This window comes from Lathyrus oleraceus, chromosome 7, assembly GCF_024323335.1.
Source record: "Lathyrus oleraceus cultivar Zhongwan6 chromosome 7, CAAS_Psat_ZW6_1.0, whole genome shotgun sequence".
In the NCBI taxonomy this organism is placed as follows: Eukaryota; Viridiplantae; Streptophyta; class Magnoliopsida; order Fabales; family Fabaceae; genus Lathyrus; species Lathyrus oleraceus.
The window spans coordinates 39,438,906-39,452,844 of NC_066585.1; the positions used below are offsets into that span (position 1 = coordinate 39,438,906).

Below are 13,939 nucleotides of genomic sequence, written 5' to 3' on the forward strand. Positions count from 1 at the left end.
GGTTAAAAATCCAGGGACTTGCATAACAGCTGCCTTTCTGATTTAACATGTTGAGGTTTGTTTAGAGTGTTTGGCGGTAATAGTTTTTGTCTTAATTTGTCTCAAGTTTGATAAAATAAGAAACCTTTATACTTACTGAGTGTGTTGAATTTTTGTTATGGCTCATGGAAATTTTGAGGGAATAGATAATAGGAATTTTTCACACTTGGGACTTAACTTAAAATAAATCTATATTATAAGAAATATATATATATATATATATATATATATATATATATATATATATATATATATATATATATATATATATATATATATATATATATTTTTAAGGGAAATAACAATGAAAATAAAGATACATACTTGAAAAAAAAAGTAAAAAGGAGGATAGAAAGAACACGGTTTTCCCCCCCATACTTGAATGAAACATTGTCCCCAATGTTTTAAGGAAAATAAATGAATTACAAAAAGAAAGGAAAAGGAAACTAAAGTTAATGCTGCCTGCCGCCTCTTGTTCTTGGACCTGGTGATCGTTGATGTACTTCTAAGTTGTCAAACCTGCTAAGCAAATTAGTGAACCGCTGGTCGGTTATGGCATTCCTCGCTTCCTGTTGTTGTTCCATTTGGCGCATCATTTGCATCATTTCGAGGTTCTGTGCTTGCATACCATCAATAGCATCCATGATGTCGTCGTTGGTTGCAGGCCTTCTTCGTCGGCGACGTCGCGAGGATGGACCAGCTGCACCATCGGAAGGGTTGAGCGGGGCTGATTGTTGTGCAGGAACCTGATCACCTTGTTCCATCTCTTCGAACTCGTCTGTAGACGGCTTTGCATGTGAAGGCTCGGTAGCTTCGGGGGCATTTAGATCATAGAGGTGGCGGTTGGGGTTTGTGACATCTGTTAGGGCAATGTTAGGTAGAACAACGCTTGGGACTTCCTGGTTGTTCACCATAAGGTAATATTTTCCGCCTACCCTGTTTTTAATTAGGCGGCTGGACCGGCAGTAGCTTATATCCATAGATAGGGGAGGTAAAGATTCTAGGTTTTGGAGTCGGTCCCCTAGGTTTAAGCCAAGTGCTATGGTGGTGATTAATCCACCAATTACAAAAGGTTGACGGCCTCTAGCACATAGGGTGCGGATGTGATGAAATAGGAAGGAGGCAGCGTTTACCTGGGTATCCCTTTGAAAGACGCAGTGGAGGAAGAATAATTCTTTGGCGTTTACTTTGCTGTTGTTTGGTCTTCCAAAGACTGTGTTTTGTAGGATGCGGATAAAGTACCGGATGGTTGGGTTATGTATATGGGAGACAAGGAGCACATCCCAGTTGTTGGTATCCACACCGGATATTTTCCTGAAAAGGTCGAAGGCGTGTATGTGCCACTGGGAATTTGGAGGGATTCTTGGGTGGACTTGGTCTCCTATAGGGAATTGTAGCATGGTGCTCAATTGGTTTTGGGATAGGGAGTATTCGGTGTTGAACATACGGAAGGTTGCGGTACCGGTTAAGAACTCGTCTTCACCGGTGGGGGTGTTGTATGAATATGAACTTAAAAATTCTAAGGTTAGGGATGGGTAGGTGGGTTGATTATGGGTGCAAAGAAAGGTTAAATCAGCGAGACGGAGCATCCATTCTATACCTTGAAGTAATCCTATATCTTGTAAACAAGTTAGATCAGGATACCTGGTGGCGATGACACCTCGTTGTTGGAAACGCTCGAATTGCTCCCTTTGATAATTTTCATCTTCGGATCGGAAGATGATATTTCCGAAAGCTTGGTTGCCCGCCATATCGATAAGTGTTTTGAAAGGGGTAATTAGGGGAGAAGGGAAATGAAATTGATATTAGAGAATGGCTTGTGGTGTATGAAAGAAGGTTTGGTGGGTATTTATAGGGAAAAAAATTTGGAAGTTGGAAAAGAAGTGGTTGAAAAGTAAATAAATGTGGGTTAATGTGAATAAATGGGGAAGGTAAAAAGGTGAAGGGTTGTAACGTTCGTCTCAACGGCTAGTAACGTTAACATGGTCGGACGGTGTCACGCTCGTGACAGGGGCATTACGGGCGTCACAGGTACTTGGCGTGACGTCCGTGATAGGTTGTGTGACGCTCGTCACACAGTTTTTCTGGCATGGTTACGTTCTTCATGATAATTGTAGTAATTTATTATTTTGTTTATTTTGTTTTGCTTCAGTTTATTTTATTCTGCTATTGTGATATTTTAAATTGCCTTGCATGCTATATCTTAATAAGTTATGTAGGTAGCTGAAGGAGAATTGCGACCCAAAGCGCAGCGGAAATTAAAATTTTCTCCTTTAGAGATCCTTACGAATGGTCATGATCAGTGATAGAATATTTACCTCTTGTGACGGTTGAAACCTTTGGTGCAGATCTCTTGTAACGATCAAAACCTTTGATGCAAATCCACGAAGCGATTACGAACGTTGAACGATGACAACGTCTCTACTCAGTCCACACGAACGGGTTCCTTCAATCTCAGTGCTAGCTGGTACGAATGAAGGCTTTGAGTGAGAGAGAGAGAGTGATAGAAAACGAAAATAATGCAACCGCTCTGAATGCTTCTGCACAAGGGTTCTATTTATAGAACCACTTGTGTGGGCTTCAAGCTAAAAGCCCACTTAAGTGTATTTTGGCCCATATCTTATAATATGCCCAAAATCACTTAAGCCCATGGTACCTTACCATATTTCGCATTCTACTCAAGTACACCGTACCTTACGATGTTCTATAATTCACTTAAGGGCACCGTACCTTACGGTATTCCTTAGTTACTCTATCTCTCATCAATCCGTCCTTTGTGTGTGACCCTGTAGGTTTTCGTGACGTTGGCAATTATATTAAATCACGTATTTAACATAATAAACAGTGAGCGGTATCTAGCAACACATCACTGCTACCCAAGACACAAAAATGTCAAGTGATCTGACACAACCTTCTGTGATAATAATCATGTGTATAATTACCCTTTTGCCCTTATGTCTATATTGAACACAAGGCATAGACCGTGTCATCCTTGTCCAGTTCAATATTGGGCCCATAGACATTTATCCTGTTACGCAGGATGGGCAAATTCCATCTAGGTCACTCATGTCCCTTAGCATGCTTCGTGGAGTACCCATTAACTGTCTTTATGGTTATCCAGTTACGGACAACGTTGGATCAGCAATAAAGCACTCGACTCTACATCTAGGATCCATAGTGGTTTCAGGTCGAAGAGTGGAATACACTATTATCACCATGAGAATAACTTATGACACTTTTCATAACTTTCTATATAGTATTCTCATAGCGGGTCAATCCGGTATAAATATTACTCATAATATTCATACCTATGTTTAAGACTCGATAACTCTTTATCCATGATCCATGAGATGTGATCATCAGTCTACAAACATAATAGTCTTAATGCTTTAATGTTATCCCACTTCACACTAAAGCTCGACTACGGATACTTTAAGAATAGTGTCCTTATGTTTAATATGTTCTCATGATTAAGTCATACTTAATACATTAAACGGACTAGCTATTCTAGGGACTTTATTAAACAAACGTAATAAAGAAAAAGCCTTTTATTATTAATAAATAATTCGATACAAGTACCAAAAGTATTGGCCTCTAGGGCTTACACCAACAGTAGCAACAGTAGAGAGCATTTTTGATAGATATTGCATAATTTATAATAAAATAGGATAAATCAATAGCTTCATAAAATAATCATAATGTAACATTGGAAAAAAAATGCGAAAGAGAAACAAATACGAACATAATTTAAAATAACATTAATGAATAATCTAACTTAAAACTAAATAACTAAGAAAAACGACTTCTATCCATCTGCATGATCTCTGGCCGGAGGAGCAAAGGAGTTAACACGGTTTAGCAACTCGTGAAACTGATTTGTCATACCGTTCATGTATCCCAGAAATTCGTGTCTCATGTTAGCGAACTCTTCTCTGAGGGCGTCTTGTTCTGACATCAAAGCTTCAATGGCAGTGTTATAATCAGTTCCGGGCATATGATGTCTAAGGTCGGGTATTGCCGATTCTTCGGTCTGAACAGGTTGAGGAGGAGGATCAATATCGTAGTAACCAGATGGTGTCTGAGGGTCAGATTCTGCATAAGGGATCTGGTCATCACAAATCTCATAGTCCTGGATGGATTCAGTGGATCTAGCAGGAGAGGGGGTTTCGTTCAGATTGTAGAGCCAGTTATTGCGGTTATGAACACTAGTCCTAGGATCGGGCATGGTGAATAGGCAAAGAACTTGGTTATTAATTATAAGCTCAAACTCGTCAGATCCTAAGTTTGCTATAAACATAGTGTTGAAGAGGAAGGGTATACTCATAACAGTAATGCCACAAAAAGGGCTTAAGTCAAGCATAGGCTGACGTAATCCGATAGCATTACCAATCATGGTTATCAAACCGCCTATTCGAATTGGTGCTCGTTCATCTTGGATAAGGTGGTCTAAATTTGCCAACATAAAAGTGGCACCGTTTACTGGACGGTTCTGGGAAGCACAAAATATGATGAAGAGTTCATCACGTGAAACTGTGGTACTGTTTGGCTTCTTCCCAAATAAGGTGTGGGTTAGGATCTTATGGAAATAGCGAAAGGCCGGGTTATGTATGTTTCCAGAGAGAAACTCATGTTCCTCGGGATCGTCATTTCCAGTCAAGCTTCCCCAAAAGTGTTCAAGTTCTCTATATTCAAAAAGTTCTTCTTGGCTCACTGTGAATGTATCTAGGGAGGTAGGGAAACCTAAAAGGTTGGTAAAGTCTCGAATATTAAATTGGTACTCCATGTTGAACATTCTAAACTGGATAAAACCTCTGCTTATTCCTTTCCCATGGCTGGGTAGGTAGATTAGAGAGCTAAGGAATTCTAGAGTCAGTCTCCGGTAAGTGACGAATTGTCTTCGAATAGGAGTGGTTTCCCACCCTATTTGACTCAACAAATACAAGACACTTTCTCTTAGTCCAAGGGCAGTCATTGCCCAGTCATCAGCATACAAACTGGGTAGCATCTCTCTCGTGGCTAGTTCCTCAAACTTTTGTTTCTGAGCTTTCCCTCTGAATTTGATACCCATACGATCAATTTGTCCCATCAGGTTAATGTTAGCTAGAGAAAAGAAAAACAAGAGTTTTAGTCAGGATTTGGCCAAATGCCGAAAGAAGAAGAGAAAAGTTTTTAAGAAATTAAAATAAATCAAAAATGAATACTAAACAAAATTTAAAAGAAAAGAAATAAAATAAAAAATAAAAATTTGTGGGTTGTCTCCCACTAAGCGCTTTGCTTAACGTCGCAAGCTCGACATTAAAACTATCAAATATAATCTATAAATTCTGGAGGCATTTCGTCTAAGTGCAAGACTTGCGAATCTTCATTGTTTTCTGCATAGTGATAATGTTTTAGACGTTGCCCATTTACGGTAAATGGTTCCATAGATTTGCCTTTAATTTCTACTGCTCCACTGGGAAAAACTTTGGTGATTTGGAAAGGACCTGACCATCTAGATCGTAGTTTTCCCGGGAATAACTTTAGCCTAGAGTTAAATAAAAGGACTGTATCGCCTTGTTTGAAGATTTTCCTTGATATGCGCTTGTCATGCCATTGTTTTGTTCTTTCTTTGTAGATTCTGGCATTTTCGTAAGCGTCTCTTATGAGTTCCTCTAATTCGCTTATATCAAGGATTCTCTTTTCGTCGGCGGCTTTATAGTTTAAATTTAGATTTTTAATAGCCCAATAGGCTTTATGTTCTAATTCTACCGGGAGGTGGCAGGATTTTCCATAAATGAGCTTAAATGGAGTTGTCCCTATGGGAGTTTTGTAGGCAGTTCAGTAAGCCCATAAAGCTTCTGGTAATTTCAATGACCAGTCTTTCCTTGAAGTGGCGACTGTTTTCTCTAGTATCTGTTTAATCTCTCTGTTAGACACTTCCACTTGCCCACTGGTTTGAGGGTGGTAAGGTGTCGCTACTCTATGTCTTACGCCATACTTAAGTAGTAGTTTTTCAAGTACCTTGGATATGAAATGCGATCCACCATCACTGACTACTATTCTTGGGACACCAAACCTTGGAAATATTATATTCTTAAAGAGTCTAGTTACTACTCGTGTGTCGTTTGTTGGAGAAGCTATAGCTTCAATCCATTTCGATACGTAGTCAACTGCCACGAGTATGTATTTGTTACCGAAAGAGGATGGAAAAGGTCCCATGAAGTCTATTCCCCACACGTCGAAAATCTCTACTTCCAAAACGCCCTTTTGTGGCATCTCGTCACGTCTAGATATGTTTCCTGTGCGTTGACATCTATCACATTTCTTAATAGCCGCATGTACATCTTTCCATATATTTGGCCAATAAAAACCGGCTTGTAGGATTTTAGAGCAGGTCTTCGATGTACTTGCATGTCCACCATAAGGAGCGGAGTGACAGTGTTGGATTATATTTTCTACCTCTTCTTCGGGTATGCACCGACGGAAAATACCATCGGGGCCTCTTTTAAAAAGTAAGGGGTCATCCCAGTAATAGTGTTTTATGTCATGGAAGAATCGTTTCTTCTGCTGGTAGGATAAAGTAGGTGGAACTATTCCGGCAGCTAAATAATTGACGAGATCAGCATACCATGGTGTAACAGATATAGCTAAGGTGGTTTCTACCTGTTTATCATTGTTATTTTCTTCCAAAGTAGCTATAAGTTTATCGTACGAGAAATCATCGTTAATTGATGTTCTTTCTGGTTCAAGGTTCTCAAGTCTCGAGAGGTGATCTGCTACTACGTTTTCAGTTCCTTTCTTGTCTTTGATTTCCAAATCGAACTCTTGTAGCAACAGGATCCACCTTAGGAGTCTAGGTTTAGCATCCTTTTTTGTTAAGAGGTATTTGATAGCAGCGTGGTCAGTGTAGATGATTATTTTGGCTCCGACCAAGTAAGAACGAAATTTATCTAGCGCAAATACTACCGCTAGAAGTTCCTTCTCGGTCGTGGCGTAATTCATTTGTGCTTCATCTAGAGTTCTACTTGCGTAATATATAACGTGAAACTTTTTATCCTTTCATTGTCCTAAAACAGCACCTACAACGTAATCACTGGCATCACACATTATTTCGAATGGTTCATTCCAATCTGGTGTTTGCATTATAGGCGCGGAGATCAATGCTTGTTTAAGCGTTTGAAATGCTTCTAAACATTTATTATCGAATATGAATTCAGCATCCTTCATCAATAGCCCGGTCAAAGGTTTAGTTATTTTAGAGAAGTCTTTAATGAATCGTCGATAAAAGCCGGCATGTCCTAAGAAGCTTCGTACTTCTCTCACAGTTTTCGGGGGTTGAAGATTTTTGATTACCTCTATTTTGGCTTTGTCTACTTCAATTCCTCTGTTCGAGATGATGTGTCCTAAAACAATTCCTTCTTGTACCATAAAGTGGCATTTTTCCCAATTAAGTACTAGGTTTACTTTTACACATCGCTCTAGAACTCTTTCTAGGTTTTCAAGGCATTCTTCAAAGCTTTGTCCGCATACGGAAAAGTCATCCATAAATACTTCCATGATGTTTTCTAGAAAATCGGCGAATATTTCCATCATGCATTTTTTGAAGGTTGCAGGAGCATTACACAAGCCAAACGGCATTCGTCTATAAGCGAAGGTACCAAAAGGACACGTGAACGTTGTCTTTTCTTGGTCATCAGGGTGAATTGGTATTTGAAAGAAGCCCGAGTAACCGTCTAGATAGCAGAAATGAGGATGTTTTGCTAATCGTTCTAACATCTGGTCAATGAATGCTAAAGGGAAATGGTCTTTTCGGGTTGCTTTGTTTAGTTTCCTATAGTCAATGCACATTCTCCATCCCGATTCGATTCGTTTGGTTATAGTTTCTCCTTTTTCATTTTCAATGACTGTTATACCTCCTTTCTTTGGTACTACGTGTACAGGACTAACCTATTTGCTATCAGATATAGGGTATATGATACCTGCCTCTAATAACTTGGTTATTTCCTTCTTCACTACCTCACTCAGGATCGGGTTTAATCTCCTCTGGTGTTCCCTAGAAGTTTTACAGTCTTCTTCTAGCATGATGTCGTGCATACAAATAGAAGGACTTATTCCTTTAAGATCGGTGATGTTGTATCCTAGTGCGGTTGGATATTTTCTTAAGATATAGAGGAGTTTTTCGGTTTCGAGTCTTCCTAGGTCAGCATTAACTATCACTGGTCGTTCAAGTTCTAAGTCTAGGAATTCATATCTCAGATTTTTGGGAAGTGTTTTCAGGTCTAGGGTTGGTTTCTTAAGGCATTGCGTAGGGTCCGGTGTTATTGCCAAACATTGGTTAAGTTTGTCTTCTACAAGATAGTCAGATGATTTGTCTTTTTCTAACTCCGTTTCTTTTATGCATTCATCGATGATATCCATGAAGTAACATGAATCTTCTATTGCAGGTGCTTTCAAAAATTTGGAAAGAATGAACTCAATTTTCTCTTCTCCTACTTCGAAAGTGAGTCGTCCTCGTTTTACGTCTATGATTGCACCGGCAGTTGCTAAGAACGGTCTTCCCAGTATAATGGGTGTAACTTCATCTTCTCTAATATCCATAATTATAAAATCAGTTGGAATGTAGAATTGACCTATGCGCACGGGAACGTTTTCAAGAATTCCTATAGGATATCTAACGGAACGATCTGCTAGTTGCACATACATTTTAGTTGGTCTTAATTCTCCCATTTCCAGTCTCTTGCATATGGATAAAGGCATAACACTAATACCGGCTCCTAAATCGCATAAGGCTTTCTCGATGACAAATTTTCCTATGTGACAGGGTATAGAGAAACTACCCGGGTCTTTAAGTTTAGGAGGCATATTCTGGATTATAGCGCTACATTCAGCAGTGAGTGTAACGGTTTCGCTATCTTCAAGTTTCCTTTTATTAGAAAGAATTTCTTTTAAGAACTTAGCATATGAGGGCATCTGCGTAATGGCTTCTGTAAACGGAATTGTGACGTTTAATTGTTTCAGTAGGTCAACAAATTTTTTAAATTGGCCCGCATCTTTGGTTTTAATAAGCCTTTGAGGGTAAGGGATAGGTGGTTTATAAGGTGGTGGAGGTACATAAGGTTCCTTCTTTTCTACGGTTTCCTTATTACTCTCTTCCTTTTCCTTAGGTTTATTTTCTTCCTCAGTTGACTTTTTAGAGTTTTGGTTTTCTATCCTTGGATCAGACGGTCCTTCCACTTCCGTTCCACTTCTCAGTATAATTGCATGAGCGTGGCTTCTCGGGTTAGGTTGGGGTTGTCCAGGAAATGTACCAGTTGGGTCAGCAGTAGGTGCTTGTTGTTGAGCTACTTGTGATATTTGTGTTTCCAACATTTTGTTATGGGTAGCCAGGGCATCTACTTTACTTGCTAGTTGTTTAATTTGTTCGCCAGTGTGTACATTCTGGTTTAAGAAATCTTTATTGGTTTGCTGTTGAGAAGCTATAAAGTTTTCCATCATGATTTCCAAGTTGGATTTCCTAGGGGCGTTATTGTTAGGTGTGGATGGGTTCGGCTTTTGATATCCCGGAGGTATAGCTGGGGCTTGATTTGGAGATTATCCAGGTGCGTATAAGGCATTATTACTCTTATATGAAAAATTTGGATGATTCTTCCAATTTGAGTTATAGGTATGCGAGTAGGGGCTTCCTTGAGCATAGTTTACTTGCTCCGCTTGGATTCCTGTTAGGAGTTGACAATCTGCAGGAGTGTGACCTTGGATTCCACAGACTTCGTAATTCCGAGTTATGGCAACCACGGTTGCAGGAGGTGATACGTTTAAACTTTCAATTTTCTGGACCAGAGCATCCACTTTTGCATTAACATGATCAAGGTTACTTATCTCGTACATGCCAGTTTTCGTTTGAGGTTTTTCTACCATTGTTCGTTCGCTTCCCCACTGATAGTGGTTTTGGGCCATGCTTTCGATAAGTTGGTAAGCATCAGCATAAGGTTTCTTCATTAGTGCACCAGCTGCGGCGGCATCTATTGTTAACCTCGTGTTGTACAGGAGACCATTATAGAAGGTTTGAATTACTAGCCAGTCCTCTAAACCATGGTGTGGACAAAGTCTCATCATGTCTTTGTATCTTTCCCATGCTTCGAAGAGAGACTCGTTATCTTTCTGTTTAAATCCATTTATCTGGGCTCTCAACATAGCTGTTTTGCTCGGCGGAAAATATCGGGCAAGAAAGACTTTCTTCAACTCGTTCCATGTGGTGACTGAGTTGGAAGGAAGAGATTGAAGCCATCTTCTAGTGCTATCTCTTAACGAGAAAGGAAAAAGACGAAGTCGAATTGCCTCTGAAGTGACACCATTAGCTTTAACAGTATCAGCGTATTGGACAAATACGGATAAATGAAGGTTTGGATCCTCGGTAGGATTTCCAGAGAATTGGTTCTGTTGCACTGCCTATAACAGTGAAGGTTTAAGTTCAAAGTTGTTTGCTTCGATTGCGGGTGGAGCAATACTCGAATGCGGCTCATCTTGCGATGGAGCGGCGTAATCTCGAAGAGCACGAGCTGGTTCTGCCATCTCGGGTATAGAAGGGAAAAGATTTTTGAAATCAGGAATTTCGCTAGGAGGTAGATTGTTTGCAGCATGATATTCTCGAATTCGTCGTAAGACTCGGATATATAGTTCGATATCGTTGATTCGTAAATAGTACGGTTCGCCTTGTGAGCGAGTATGTGGCATACAAATCAACGAAAGAAAGAAAAGAAAAAGAAAAGCCTTAGTCTCTACAGCGTAACAGAAGAGTTACGATATCGAGTTAAATAAAAAGTCCCCGGCAACGGCGCCAAAAACTTGATCGCGACTTTATGAGTCGAATTTGGGGTACAAACTACAAGTGCACAGTTCTATCGCGTAGTTTTAAAAGATATTGATCCCACAGGGACTTATGAATCGATATACCGTTATCTAAGGTTACTTCGTAAAGCTAAGGTAGGTAATACTTTGATTGTTTGGGGGAAAAGCTAAAACTAAAATAAGATCTAAATTAAATATCTAATAAGCGGATATCGGTATGCAGTTCGTCGTAATTAGGGAATCAATTCTTCGTTGGTTTCTTGGTTTTAAAATAAATCCTTTCAGTTGACACTATTGTTTAAAAGTCTTATCTCAAACTCTCGCTCTGTTGAATAAACTATGATTTTATATTAACGTAGCTGTCACTTATTAGTTAAGTCAAAAACCACTCATTGAAAACAATAGGATCCGTAGAAACTCTTTTTAAGAAAAGTACTAATCGTTTAAACACCCTTGTCTCAGACTCTCGCTCTATTGACTTAGATTATATAATTAAATTCAAATGCTTAACTCTCGTCCTCACATTCGACATTTAAAAATACTTTTTGAAAAAGATTAGAATTTAATTAACTCTAAAAATTACTTTCACCCTGATCTAGAATTAATGTCTAATTTACACTGTCCAGTTAAAAACTCAAACTCTCGTTCTATTGATTTTAACTTCTTTATGTCTTTTACTTTCGTACAAAAACCTTGTTATTAAACCTGTAAATTGAGACCGTAAAGTGATTTTATTTTTAAATGTAATTAAACCAACTTGGTTTTGATTCCTTCATTCTGCTTACTCTACATACCGATACCTAAATAAATTAGCCAGACATGCTAAACAGATCTAAATAATTATCATGCATAAACAAATTCATCTCAGGCAAATAATATAAATCAACAATAAAGCAGGGCATATATAAATTCAAACAATAATTAAAGAACCTGAGTAATTAAATAGCAGTCTTGAACACTCCACCACAGGCCGGTTGGATTTGTTCTTGAATTCTTCAATCAAACAGAAAAATAAAAGCGAAGGAATAAAAAACTAGATTCTAACGTAAGGTTAGATCCGGTGAAAGGTATACAATAGTTTCCGGTGTAGAAACTACTGTGCGAAAAATTAATTAATTGCTGGAAAAAAAATAGAAATTGCAAAGGAAACAATATAAAAATCGTAAAAGTAATGCTGTAAAAATGTGCTTGTACTGCTGGAAGAGAAAAAATGCGAAAAAGAGAAAACGGCGAAGAAGCGTGGAACCTCCTAGGGTTTTCCGTAAGGTTACTATTTATATTGGTCACTTGTTGTAACTGTTTCCAAAGGTATTCCGCGTCAAAGGTCTTCACGTGGCAAATGGTCAGGCGTGCAAATAGGCTTCAACGTGGTCTGTTTCGTTCCTTGTGCCAAAAATATAGGAGAATGGTGTGACGTCTGTCACACCATGTGTGACGCTCGTCACACAATTGGATAAAGCGTGACGCTCGTCACAACCTTTGTGACGCTCGTCACAACCTTTGTGACGCTCGTCACAGGTGCAACGCCTGTGCTTTTTGGGCTGGGCTTTGGCTTTTGATATTTGCTTCTTTTCATTCCTTTTTTCACCTCCTTTTCTTCCTTTTCACTTATGCTTCAGATAAACTACCTGAGATAAATAGAAAGAAAATACCTAGTAATATCGAATAAAATGAAATAATTTGAAGTAAATAATAATATAATTTAATTAAATTGAGTCCTAGAATGTGATACTATTTCATGTTATCACTGATGAGTGAAAAAGATTCTGCTGTAGGCTGAAAAGACATGGGTAGGAAAAACAATGATGACGCTGACGTCACCAGACAAGTGGAGGAACTAAAACGTTTTGCCAATATTGAGACACCTGGCGCAGTATCATCCATAGAGGTGTCGAAGTAAGGTCTCAAAAAATGTCTTTCTCTCTCGTGTGTCGAAAATGAAATTTTTGAGGGGCAATGTGTTAGCTCAAATTTTTGACGCCCACTTCAAATTACCAAAATTGGAAAATATGCACAGCTGGTTTCGACTAAGAAGTGATTCGACGAGCTAAGGGTAGGCCGACTTGGCTGATTGGATAAAGATCAAGCTTATAGCTAAAATTTCGGAGCAGTTCCTTGAGGAGCGGTTAGAAAATGGTTTCGATCAGAGATTTGAAATTTAAATAAAGGAGGGAAGATTACTTCGTTAGAAACCGCGAAGATACACATGGAAGCAGAGTGAGCGAACATACGCATGCAGAGCGCCACATGTATCGACGTGATTGAAGGATCATCAAAGCGGTTATTTCGATCCTGTATAAATATAGGGTTTTAGTGTTAGAAAAGTGTGTGTCAAATTGTGTACAAAAATCTTCAAGTTTACTAAGTATTCGTGTGAAGAAGAACTGTAAAATGCAGAATGTATGTTGTCTACCCCATTGTTTAATCATTTCAAAGCATTATAAATTTGTATTTACTTCCTCTTCAGAAAAATTCTTCTTTGTTATTTCCTTTCAAACACTTTATTGTTACTTTTTCATTTACAAGTTTAAAGATCCTTAGTTCTTTTCCATACCTTAAACTTTTACCTTACAGTCTTAAAGATTACATCACTTACAAACCTTTTTAATTACTTTCAACCATTTTACAATTTCCGTCATTTACTTCATTTTTCTTTATTAGTTCTAAACACTAATTTAAAACTTTTCTTTTCGTTCAAGTCACTCTTTTATCCTTAGTTTTCTGTAATACTTTGATTTGACGTTTAGTTTGATCATTTATTACTATTACGTTATTACTATTACTTTACGAGACGTTTAACACATGTCCTAAGATCAATCTGGTCGATCCTGTGAGTGACCAAATTTAGAAATTTGGAAGATCAACGATTGTTTATCATTTTTCAAAGTAAATAGGTTATTATATCACTTAGGCTCAATTACAAAATTATTTAATATATATAAATATTTTAAAATAATTTTGTATTGAAGATAAAAAAAAATATTGAAAAATGGGATTTCTTTTATTACATTATATTTGGACTTTAAAATGGTTAAGGGTGAAACAGGGGAAAATGATTAGTGGTGTTTTTTTTTGT

General features: G+C 38.2%; 1 non-coding gene across 1 annotated transcript; it reads left to right on the forward strand.

The window, feature by feature from the left end:
- The first annotated feature begins 10,102 nt into the window (after nucleotides 1-10,102).
- On the forward strand, nucleotides 10,103-10,209 carry LOC127109965 (small nucleolar RNA R71). The gene has a single exon (XR_007797206.1). It is a non-coding gene; the product is annotated as a small nucleolar RNA R71 (small nucleolar RNA).
- The last annotated feature ends 3,730 nt before the right edge of the window (nucleotides 10,210-13,939 follow it).